Here is a 13,310-nt window from a genome sequence, read left to right on the forward strand (position 1 = left end):
CACACTCTGGATGTGGTTCAGAGCGATAAGGGTTTATCTGACTGTAACTGAGTCTTTTAGAAAATCTGACTCTCTTTGTTCTTACCGAAGGACCTCAAGAAGGTTTGGCTGCGTCTGCTGCGACCATATCCAGATGGATCAGAGAGACGGCTGTTCAGGCTTATTTACTGAAGGGTTAGGTTCCTCCTTTACCTGTGAAGGCGCATTCTACTAGAGTGCTGAGTGCCTCTTGGGCTTTTTGCCATTAGTCCTCAGTAGTGCAAGTTTTTAAAGCAGTGACTTGGTCGTCTGTGCACACTTTTACAAAATTCTGCAAGGTAGATTTTTGGCACCTTCCGGAAGGTTTTGCAGGCTGCTGTTTCATAAGAGAATTGTTTATTTCTCTTTAGGGGCTTTTTCTTTCATGGATGAGCTCCTGTTGTTCCTGGCTGAGCTTTAGTTTAGCCTTTGCAGTTTACGTTTACTATCTGGCTGCGTTCTCCCTTCTCCTCTTGCCTACACTGCTTTGGGACGTCCCAATGGTATAAGAAGCATAAGAGCTGCGTCTCAATGGACGATAGAGAAAACTGTATTTTTGTAAAAACTTAGTGTAAAATACTTTTCTCTTGAGTCCGTTGACAGACGCAGCACCCGCCCCTCTGATATGGGGAGGGTTTGTGTCTTCTTTTCACTGCTTGCAACAAAACTGGTTTGCTGGAGCAGAGTGTGTGGGGTTATGCCCATAGGGACAGCCCCCGTGGGCGTGGTGAATTGCTTTTTTTCCTGCCTAGTGCTACTCCTGCAGGGGGCATCATAACCCAATGGCATAAGAGCTGCGTCTGTCAATGGACTCAAAAGGAAAGGATTTTACAGTAAGTTCTTACAAAAATCCATTTTTTTATGCCAAAGTTCAACATTGGGACTTTAAATTTAACACTGGACATACTGCTTTTCACGACAAAATGTAAGGTTTCATTATAGAAAAGATTCAGGTGCTTCAACAAAGTATGTGTGTGTAAGTGTGATTTTTTTTTTTTGTTTTTTATTTTTAATGATTTGGCAAAGATTTCAAACAAACATAATTCATGTTGTTATTATAGAGTATTGTTTGTAGAATTTTGTGGAAAATAATGAATTTAATCCATTTTGGAATAAGGGTATACCAAAATGTGGAAAAAGTGAAGCGCTCTGAATACTTTGCGGATGCACTATATATATATATATATATATATATATAAATATATATATATATATATATTAGGGATGCACCGAAATGAAATTCTTGGCCGAAGCCGAATAATAATGAAATGCTTGGCCGAAGGCCGAATACCGAACGCGGTGTTTCGCATTTTTTCCATTTATTTATTTTGCCAATTTTTTGTCCTCTCTCTTGTCCTCTCGTGTCTCTCTCTCTCTCTCTCTCTCTCCTTGTCCTCTCATGTCTCTCTCTCCCTAAATGTTACTGTAGGGAATGGGATTCAGTGCACACTGCAGCCTTGTACCATAGGGTTAATGTTAGTGACACTGTAGGGATTGGGAAGGATGCTGGGAATGGAAATCAGGAAGCATGCAGGCAGCCTTGTAAATTTTAATTGCAGATACAGGGCACTGGGCAGGTCAGGGTTAATATGGTAACATCAATTACTCAGTGACAGTCAGTCAGTGTCAGTGTGGACTCGATCAGATTATACAGTGACAGACAGTCTCTCATAGTGGTGGTAGTAGGAGGCTGGAGGTGGACTAGTAGGAGCCTGGAAAGGAGCACAGCCGCATACATACATTACTCACTCGTGCACTGCAGCCCGCCCCACACATTCAGTGAGTCTTACTCTCCTCCCTAGTTTTTTCAGTGGCACATTCAGGAAGCCAATCACGCCGTGAGTAGCGGCACAGCGGAACCAATCAGGTGTGCAGGCACGCGTGATTGGTTCGCTGTGCAGCTAATCACGGTGTGATTGGCTCTCTTAATGTGCCATTGAAAAAATAGGGAGGAGAGTAAGACTCACTGAATGTGTGGGGCGGGCTGCAGTGCACGAGTGAGTAATGTATGTATGCTCACCGCTGAAGTGTCCCGGCTTCACGGAAGTCTGTGAGTCCTCCTGTCCTCCTCCGAGTCCCTTCCCCCTGCGGCGATATGAATATTGCCTACGGCCACAGAACGATAGTCAATATCATATCGACTATCGTTCAGCCCTATTGTTCGGCACAAAATTATTCGGCCTTTTGACTTATTCGGCCGAACACCGAAAGTGCTATTTTTTCTATTTTCGGCCGAATATTCGGTGCATCCCTAATATATATATATATATATATATATATATATATATATATATGTGTGTGTGTGTATATATATATATATATATATATATATATATATATATATATATATATTTGTACTGCAATATAGTAGTTTAGGCATTTGTGATTTGTTTAAAAACCACAAATGATTGGTTCTAAAATATACCATAGACCCCTCCCTTCATTACTACATAACATCGCTGCAGTGTTCACCTATGTACAGTATATGCCATTGTAACACACCAAAAAGAATATCTGCAGGCTTTGCTTTAATAACCGCTGAAGTGTAAAGGATCCCTGCTGGTGGCTCGTGCACCTGTTCCCACCCCATAAATCTCAATTACCCAGCATTAGGTCCTGCCAGCAAAGTGCTCTGCTAGTGTGGCTCTGCATTTGACATCCATATATTCGACTTAACTTCATATGCTCTACACTAGAGAAATCTTTGGCCTACATACAATCCTCTGCATGGACACATTAAGGAGTGTAATATAACAAGTTATCGTTGCAAGCTTAAATCAACCTTGCTCTTAAAAAGCTTTTCCAGTGAAATGGAGATTGAGCGTGTTTCCTGTAGCCTTTTATACTGTAACTGGGCTTTCTTGGATCACAGCTCATCCCGTCATCTTGTGCATTTGTAACCTGCCTGCAAGGATGCTGTGTATATCATAGAATAAAGAGAACTTCTTTCCATTTTTAACCTATTCTCCCCGCAAAATGGAGAAGGCTTAGGAATATATGGTTCTGCTTTGATCAAAGTGTTGTATTTAATTAAAGAGGTCTATTAGAAAAAAAATAAAAAGAAGTTTAAAATGAGATAAATCATGTACTATAACCAGTTAATACTTCTGACTACTTTTTTTTTTTTTTAAGTGAAGGATCAGTTAGTATTCTAGGACCTGACATCTACATACCTCCCAACATTTGAACTTTAGAAAGAGGAATAAGACCTGCGGCGCGCTACGCACGCTGCCGTAAAATGTGGGCATGGCCAATCGCTTATCAGTGGGAGGGGCTTAAGGGATGTGGTTAAACAAAACCCAGGCTTGTATACATAAAATATGCTTTGATTGCTTTGTCCGAGCCTACCTTAAAGAAGAACTTCATTAAGATAGTCAGGGACTGCATAGCAACCAGCAGCTGTTGAGACAATGAAGACTTTGGTGAGAAGTATATAATGTACAGTATTTTGTATATAGTGCAGGAGTATGTAATTTACAGAATGCAGGGGACAGGAGTATGTAATTTACAGAATGCAGGGGACAGGAGTATGTAATGTACAGATTGCAGGGGTCAGGAGTATGTAATGTACAAAATGCAGGGAACAGGAGTGTGTAATGTATAGAATGCAGGGGACAGGAGTATGTAATGTACAGAAGGCAGGGGGCAGGAGTATGTAATGTATAGAATACAGGGGACAGGAGTGTGTAATGTACAAAATGCAGGGAACAGGAGTGTGTAATGTATAGAATGCAGGGGACAGGAGTATGTAATGTATAGAATGCAGGGGACAGGACTATGTGATGTATAGAATGCAGGGGGCAGGAGTGTGTAATGTATAGAATGCATCGAGCAGGAGTGTGTAATGTACAGAATTCAGGGGGCAGGAGTATGTAATGTATAGAATGCAGGGGGCAGGAGTATGTAATGTATAGAATGCAGGGGGCAGGAGTATGTAATATATAGAATGCAGGGGGCAGGAGTATGTAATGCAGAGAATGCAGGGGTTAGGAGTGTGCAATGTACAGAATCCAGGGGGCAGGAGTATGTAATGTATAGAATGCAGGGGTCAGGAGTGTGTAATGTACAGAATGCAGGGGATAGGAGTGTTTAATGTACAGAATGCAGGGGACAGGAGTGTGTAATGTACAGAATGCAGGGGGCGGCTCCATCCACCACCCCGATCCCATTCTGACTCCCTTCACCACCCCGATCCCATTCTGGCTCCATTCACCACCCGATCCCATTCTGGCTCCATTCACCACCCGATCCCATTCTGGCTCCATTCACCACCCCGATCCCATTCTGGCTCCATTCACCACCCGATCCCATTCTGGCTCCATTCACCACCCCGATCCCATTCTGGCTCCATTCACCACCCCGATCCCATTCTGGCTCCATTCACCACCCCGATCCCATTCTGGCTCCATTCACCACCCCGATCCCATTCTGGCTCCATTCGCCACCACCGATCCCATTCTGACTCCATTCACCACCCCGATTCCATTCTGGCTCCATTCACCACCCCGATCCCATTCTGGCTCCATCCACCACCCCGATCCAATCCCGGCTCCATCTATCCCCCAATCCCATCCCAACTCCATCCGTCCCCCGATCCCATCCCAGCTCTATCAGTCCCCCTATCCCATTCCGGCTCCATTCTTCCCCCGATCTCATCCTGGCTCCATCCTCCCCCCCGATTCCACTGCAGCTCTATCCATCCCACCCCAGCTCTATCCATCCCAAACACCCATCCCAGCTCGATTCCCCCCCCCCCCCAAACACCCTTCCTAGCTCTATCCATAATAAACACCCACCCCAGCTCCATCCATCCCAAACACCCATCCCAGATCCATCAACCCGCTACACCCAACCCAACGCCGTCCATCCCCCACACCCACCCCAGCTCCGTCCATCCCAAACACCCACCCCAGCTCCGTCAATCCCAAACACCCACCCCAGCTCCGTCCATCCCAAACACCCACCCCCAGCTCCGTCCATCCCAAACACCCACCCCCAGCTCCGTCCATCCCAAACACCCACCCCCAGCTCCGTCCATCCCAAACACCTACTTTTACACAACCCAGCCAAGGCTTTTAATAATATTAATTTGGGATACATGTGGGAGGTGCTCTGAAACTTGAAGGATGGGTCAAAGTTTATGAAGTGGGTAAAGATTATTTCTCTAGCGCTCATTGACAGACGTAGTCCTCGGTGATACACCACCTTCGGGTTATGTTGCCTCCACAGGAGCAGGACTAGACAGGAAATTAAAAAGCTCTGGCCACACCCTAGGGGCAGTCCCAGAGGGTATAATCCTCTCTCTCTCTGCCTCAGCAAATCAGTTATTTTCTGTCTAGTTAGGAGTAAGGACCTAGACACTTTGCTGGGATCTTAGGTCCTGGCAAGAATTTTTTCTTAAAGGATTTTTTTAGACAGCTTTTTTCTCCAGTGTTCCTGTGAGATCTTCAAGCAAGAAAGCTGAACTGGGCGACGGGCTGGATGTTGAGATCCGGTGGTCACCCCAGTTCAGCCTACGAGCGCGTGCAGGCCATAGCTCCGCGCTGGGTCGGCCGCGACAAAGTCCCATTAAAGGACTGTCCACGCGAGTTAAACGTCTCGCTGAAACGCCAAAGACCATGAGTCACGGCGTCCGTATCGGTCGACAGCCCTCCCGCCCCGGTGGAGAGGGGTACTGTCAGGAGTTGGCGCCCGCCTGGTTCCGGTATGGTGAGTAGTATGTTCCCCCTTTCCCCCTGACGGGTTTTGTGGTGAACGCGGGCCCCTCTCTGTATGGTAAGATAGAGTCCCCCTCTATCCTATAACATGACACAGATCCCCCTACTTTGAGTGTGATTTTATGTGTGCAAAAAGCCAGGAGGCTTGGTTTGGGAGCTAACAATCTAATTGTATACATGTTTTAAAGATGTAATCTGTGGCATTCTGGGAATCTTATGGGTTAAGAATAAGCTACCTACCAGTCAGAAGCCACGGACATGTAGACTGCCTTCCTAATCAGATCTCCAGCTATTAGCAGGCCTCCCGAACGGCCATGCGGTCCGCCAGGGCCGGTACCGCCAACCACGCCATATCCCCATGCAGTGAGAGTGTTGTGTGCCCTGCAGCACACCGCTATTCAGTACGGGCCGCCGCCATTTTTTTTGCTGGATCGCACGAGCCGCCATTTTGGCGTAGCCTCGTGTCTCCAGCATGGGGGCGGCCATGTTTGAGGTGATCCAAACACCTCGTGGAGCTTGGGGGAGGCGCCGGAAGGCGTACAGAGGGGCGGAGCCGCCTCCTTTCTTCCTGGGCAGCCAGCCAAAAGACTTCCTGTTTGTTAAGACAGCGCTGTAACCTGTTGCAGTTAAACTCTGAGCATCAAGTGGTGAGCCTGGGGGTCTATCTCTCTCTCTCTCGATCGATAGGGATCCCTAGCAGGTAACACTAAGGGGCTTTTGTGGCGCTGGGGGTCGAAAAAAAAAAAAAAAAAAAAAAAAAGAAAAGTTTTATTTTTGAATTATATTATCCAGGAAGTAACTGGAGTTATCATGGACCCTGCCACACATATTCCCCCACCTGTTTCCCTCGAGGGGGCCACGGGACCCGCCGGTGCACAGAGTATAGAGTCATTTACAGCAATTTTGGAGTCTATGGTGGCTCGGGTGGAGGCGGCCTGTCAGGGACGGGGGTCAAGGAAGTGACCCCCGCCTACCCCTATACCATCTGACACCTCTGACTCAGATTCAGAGGTGGTCACGGCAGTTGCAGGTTCCTCTGCAAGGGCTGTTATCCCAGGTAAAGCCCCCTCAGACAGTGAGGAGGACGCTTCTTCTCCTGCTATTATTCAGGAAGAAGCATTGGTGGACGCACTAGTTGTGGCAGTGCAGGAAACCTTAAAACTTGAGGCTTTACCGGCAGAGGCAACTGAAACAGAGATTCCTTTTGGTACTAATAAGCCCATCAAGACGATGAAGGCTTTTCCTGTACCTAAATGTTTCGGTAATCAGATTAAAGGAGAATGGGAGCATTCTAAACGTACCTTTACTATTTCCAAGCGTATTGCTAGACGCTATCCGTTTGAGGAATCCATCATTAAGAAATGGACGGTACCACCAGTCGTGGATCCGCCTATTTCCAGGCTGAATAAAGCCACGGTTATTCCAGTGGAGGACACTTCGTCCTTTAAGGATCCGGTGGATCGAAAGATGGAAGCAGAGTCCCGCACCATCTTCTCTCTGATAGGGTCAGCTTTTAGACCAGTAATTGTTATTGGTCTAGTTTCCCAGACACTTACGGAATGGGCGAAAATGGTACGCCAAGATCTTAGGGGAAAAGATATTCCCCAGGAGACATCTGATTTGATGGAACAGATTATACAAGGGCTACAGTTTATCTGTGACGCAGCCTTGGACACTACTCCCTTATTAGGGCATGCATCTAAGACAGCGGTGATCCTCAGACGTGTGCTGTGGTTAAAATGCTGGTCAGCTGACCTAGGTTCCAAGAAGACCTTGACAAATCTCCCTTTTCAGGGGAATCGTCTATTTGGGGCCAACCTAGATGAAATCATTAAGGATGCCACTGGGGGCAAGAGCACCTTTTTGCCACAGGCTGCTAAAGCTAAGGGACCTCGCGACAAGCGAGGACCTTTCTTTACCGCCCATAAAGGGCGCCCGGCTGGTACTAGCGGGAAAGGCAAGACTCCTCCAGGAGGGTTCAAGAAGGGCTGGTCGGACAAGCAGAGGACCAACCCAGCCAAACCCGAAGCAAAGGAGTACACAGCCTGAAGGTGCGCCCCCACCCGGTTTCAGGGTGGGGGGACGTTTTCACCGGTATTCAGGACATTAGATCGAGCATCAACCTCTACTACCGGTGCGATTCTTCCCTTCCAACATTTAAGTACTACAGGAAGCGGTAATTACCGTTCCCTGAATAGATCTTTTCCTTTACCTTTTCCTAAGATTAGTCCCGATACCTCACAGGAATCGGATCTGGTTGACCAGATAGGCCAAGTAGCCTCTAGTCGGGTGACTTCGGTCCCTGAGGTTCAACCAGAAAAGATCACCTTTCCTGATAACTATCAGGTATCTGATAAATGTGTGGGAACAGAAAACGACCAGACTTTCTCGGATGGTCGGGGCCAGATACCTCTAGGGACGCCTGGTTCAGATCCAATCAGCGCCAGTGGTCCTAGAAATTCTAGGCTGGCCTCCTCAAGCCGGCCTGGCCGACTTGGACATGTTAGTCGTAGACGTTCCGTGGGAACTTCGTCTCAGGGAGTGTCTGTGGTCTCAAGGACCAATTTACCATCATGCTTTACAGTCGCTGGGTTTAATGGCCTGGCCATTGAGACCCAAGTACTGAAGGACAGAAGTTTGTCAGCTTCAGTCATTCCTACCCTTATTAAAGCAAGGAAAGCGACTTCCAGCAAAGTCTATTATCACACATGGAAAACTTATATTGCGTGGTGCGAATCTTTAGGATTTCCTCCACGTACCTATTCGGTGTCTCGAATATTGGCCTTTTTGCAACAGGGGGTTGAGCAGAAGCTAGCCTTGAGCACCATCAAGGGTCAAGTTTCAGCATTAGCAATCTTCTTTCAGAAGCCTTTAGCTACCAAATCCTTGGTGCGGAATTTCATCCAGGGGGTGCGGCACCTGGCTCCTCCAGTCCGCGCGCCCTTACCGCCTTGGGATCTTAATTTGGTTTTGTCTTGGTGGCTATTACTTCTGCTCGCAGGGTGTCAGAACTGGCTGCATTATCATGCCAGTCCCCATACCTAGTGATTCATAGGGATAAGGTAGTACTTCATCCTAAGCCATCTTTTCTTCCCAAGGTGGTTTCAGATTTTCATCTGAATGAAGATGTTGTACTACCTTCCTTGTGTCCTCAGCCCAAGCATCATCGGGAACATGCGTTGCATTCCTTAGATGTGGTTCGGGCAATCAGGGTATACCTGAAAGCTACGGAATCATTCCGTAAGACGGATTCACTTTTTGTGATCACGGATGGCCCCAGAAAGGGTTTGCCTGCATCTGCCGCGACCATTGCCAAATGGATTAGACAAACGGTGGTACAGGCTTATTCTATTAAGGGTCAGAGTCCTCCGTTCCCTGTTAGGGCGCACTCCACTCGAGCGCTCAGTACTTCCTGGGCCTTTCGCCATCAGGCGTCAGTGGTCCAGGTATGTAAGGCGGCCACCTGGTCGTCAGTACATACCTTTACAAAATTCTATAAAATTGATGTGACGGCATCGGCGGATGCCTCATTTGGCCGCAAGGTTTTGCAGGCCGCAATTTGAGGAGACCGGTGGTCTACCTCGAGGGTTTTTTTCTGTTTGAAAAAAAAAAAAATTGTTTTCTCTTTTTTTGTTGAGTCTCATCATTAAGGATGAGCATTGTAAACTTCTAGTTGGCACCGGTTGGGCCTTCTAGATTGGGATTTGATTTCCATTTTCCCACCCCTCAGTTGTGATACTGCTCTGGGACGTCCCGAAGGTGGTGTATCACCGAGGACTACGTCTGTCAATGAGCGCTAGAGAAAAATGGATTTTTGTAAAATCTTACCGTAAAATCCTTTTCTCTTAGCTCATTGACAGACGTAGTCCCCGCCCCTCTGTTTTTTTGAGTTGGGTTAAAATCTCTAAAGACTGCTTTTTCACATAACTGATTTGCTGAGGCAGAGAGAGAGAGGATATACCCTCTGGGACTGCCCCTAGGGTGTGGCCAGAGCTTTTTAATTTCCTGTCTAGTCCTGCTCCTGTGGAGGCAACATAACCCGAAGGTGGTGTATCACCGAGGACTACGTCTGTCAATGAGCTAAGAGAAAAGGATTTTACGGTAAGATTTTACAAAAATCCATTTATTCTCCTCTCTAACGGCTAGAGTGTATTTGAACATCACTCTCACACGCTATAGCTTTAACCACTTTACCACCGGAGGATTTTGCTGTCTTCCGTCCAGGCCACTTTTTGCGATTCGGCACTGTGCGACTTTAACTGACAATTGCGCGGTCGTGCGACGCCGTACCCAAACGAAATTTACGTCCTTTTTTTCCCACAAACAGAGCTTTCTTTTGGTGGTATTTGATCACCTGTGCGATTTTTACTTTTTGCGCTATAAACAAAAAAAGAGCGTTTATTTTGAAAAAATAACAATATTTTTAACATTTTTTTATATGAAATTCCCCCCCCCCCCCCAAAAAAATGTAAAAACCAATTTTTTAAAACATTTTTGGCCAATTTGTTTTCTGCTACCTATGTTTGGTAAAAAAAATCACAATAAGCGTATTTTGATTGGTTTGCGCAAAAGTTATTGCGTTTACTAACAAAGGGAAAGATTTCTGTCATTTTTGGTGTTTTTTTTTTTAACGCGTAATGGCGGCGATCTGCGATTTTTTTTGCGGGACTGCGACATTGCGGCGGACAGATCGGACCCTTGACTGACATTTTTGACACTTTTGGGGGTACCAGTGACATTACTGCAGTAATCAGTGCTATATATATGCACTGTTACTGTAAAAATGACACTGGCAGGGAAGGGGTTAATTTTATTGGAGAGGGAGGGGTTAATGTATGCCTGGTGCTTACTGACGTGTGGGGGGGGGGGGACTGAGTGAGTCATGGACAGATCGGATGTCCAGCTATGCTGAACAGTCCGATCTGTCACTCCCTGTCACTATGGAGATCCGCCCGCTTGTGTTTACACAGGCGGGCGGATCTCCACACTAGATCCCCGACGATCGGGGCAGAGCAGCGGCGATCGCCGCTGCTCCTCCCCTGGCCCGACTCCCGCTGTGACTGAAAACAGCGGGAGCGAGCCTCCGGCGGCGTGCAAGCGCCGCCCAGAAGGGAGAGTGTCTGACGACGTAGTACTACGTCGTCAGACGATAACGAGCCACTCTGCCGCAGTAATATTACTGTGGGCGGTGGTAAAGTGGTTAAAGAGAGGCACTAGGCAGTGATCCCCACTCTCGCATTTATAATTTGTACTGACAATTAAGCCATTTGCAGGGGCTATTAGGCAAAACCATATTACTGAAGACTTGGTCAGAGCCAATTGGGGGGGATAAACTAATTCTGTAGGTGGTTGATACACTTCTATTTATGGCAGATACATTACCCTCACTGGAGCATGTTATGACTGCAGTACATTACATTTGAGCTGCTCAAAATTGGGGACATATCTACTTTATTGTCTTTTGACTCCCTTCAGTCCCTGAAGAACAACACATTATCAATGTTGACCCTAGGGGCGTAGTTTAAATTCACAGGACCCAATAGCAATATTTTGATGTTGACCTCTCTCTGCAATACCCGGCAGTGCCAGTGGAGACAAAAGTGTAATTAATTTTAAAATAAAGTATGCCTAAATCAAGGACAGGTAGCAGGAGAGCTGTCAGTGTAATTGGTACACTATTAGGGACCAGTGCTGTGGATAGCAGTGCAGGCAATTCCCTCTAAACCTACTCAGTAGCTCACCAGCATTTTTCAGCTTCAACTGATTTTTTTCAGAGTATAAGATCTTAGGGCTTTGGTGTAAATTCTAAGCCCTTCGCCCTAGCCAGCAATTTTACAGAACTTTGTGGCTTAGTAGTCAGTAAAAAAAAAAGTATATTATTTTGATTATATATTATTTCATAGTTGTTACTTCTTGTATGCACAATTACTCCATAACGTTCAGCTTAAGACAGTTCGAATCTCGGCAGGTTCAGCAAGATTGATCAGCCAGACTGCAGGATTTTACGTGGCTATTGCTATCTCGAGAACCCTATGGCTCAGAAGGAGGGATTCCTATGTTAAAACTGTCTGTGGGTGGCAGGAAAGAAATTCGCTCCATCTATTGCTGGCCCTAATTAGGATAACTGCTTAAGGCCCCTTTCACACTTGTACGACCTGAAAGTCGCGCGACTTTTACGTGACTTTGATTCGACTTGAAGCGATGGCTGTGTAATCTCTTAGGTCTATAGATCTCAAGTCGCATCAAAGTCGTACCCAAGTAGTGCAAAGACTACTTTGATGTCGCACAGATTTGAATTGTACTCATTGGAATTCATGGGATACGACTTGTCATGCGACTTTGCAGTCCCAAATCGCAGGAGAAGTCGCACAAATGTAAAAGGGGCCTTAGGCATACAGAGTCAATACCAAAAGCTGAAAAGGAAAGCCGCTCAGGTGAGACAAAGCACTCCGGTGCAGGTCGGATCCGCCATCCAAAACTCGATAAACCAAAAGGAAAATGGACCACACAGTAAATGAAATTAGAAGTGTCTTTTATTCCTCATGAAGAATCAATACAGACAGTGCATCACAGGGACATGCAACAGGTTGACGCGTTTCACGATAAAGAAGATCGCTTACTCATAACCACACGTAAAGGAGATCTGTGACTAACCACATCTCAGTTATCAGGATTAAAGCCTAACTTCGGGAAAAGTAACACCCCCCCCCCCATTCCTATTTCAGTAGGGCTACCCCTGCACTGCAATGGTTAAATGCTTGTTTAGGTCTAGGGGAAGGGAAAATCAGTTTTACTTACCAGATCCACTGCTCCTCCGGCAGACGGCCCTCCCCTATGCTCCAGCAGTGGACTGTTCTGGCTGTTCTACACAAATAATAGAATAATTCCATTACCTTGGAGTAAAGATTTCTTCTGCCCTTGGGGCTAAATGCACACTGGGTGTTTAGTCCTCTATGGCAAATCCCAGTGTTTTTGTGAAGTGGATGGCACAGGTGTAGCTTCCAGCCCTGCTGACAGCAGCCTGTCAAAATCTATTAGGCTGAAATACACAAAGGCTGGACGCTGTAGCAGGTGGAACGCCCAGTGTACATGAGGCCTTCAGGTAGTTGTAAATGCTGAAGGTTTTTTACCTTAAAGCAGAACTTCACCTAAAAGAGGAAATTCCATTTTATGCCTTCCTTCCGACACACACACACGCAATAGGAAGCCAGTTGTGAAGTCCTAAGCTATCACAGCCGGCTTCCCACACTAAAGATGCTGGCGCTAGGAACCCGGAGACCAGGACGGGTGCTGGATCCCTGGACAGGTAAGTGTCTATATAATAAATTTCAGCAGCTACAGTATTTGTAGCTGCTAACTTGTAATTTTTATTACAAGCAGCTCCCCAGCCCCCCTTATACCTGAGCCCGATCTCGATCCAGCTCTGCTCTCCCCCTCTTCATTGATTCAAAGACCGCAGTGAAGGCTTTTGGCTCCTGCTGCTGTCAATCACAGCCAGTGGCGAGGGGGCAGGGCTGAGCCGCGTTCTGTGTGTCTATGGACACACAGAGCACGCTCGAGAGTGAGTCCGCACGA

General features: G+C 46.6%; 1 protein-coding gene across 2 annotated transcripts in view; it reads left to right on the forward strand.

Moving 5' to 3' along the window:
• PCIF1 (phosphorylated CTD interacting factor 1) overlaps positions 1–13,310 on the forward strand; it is a 102,424-nt gene that overhangs the window by 69,721 nt on the left and 19,393 nt on the right. The window lies entirely within an intron of this gene.

The sequence above is a fragment of the Pelophylax lessonae genome (genome assembly GCF_965119305.1).
Source record: "Pelophylax lessonae genome assembly, chromosome: 11".
NCBI lineage: Eukaryota > Metazoa > Chordata > Amphibia > Anura > Ranidae > Pelophylax > Pelophylax lessonae.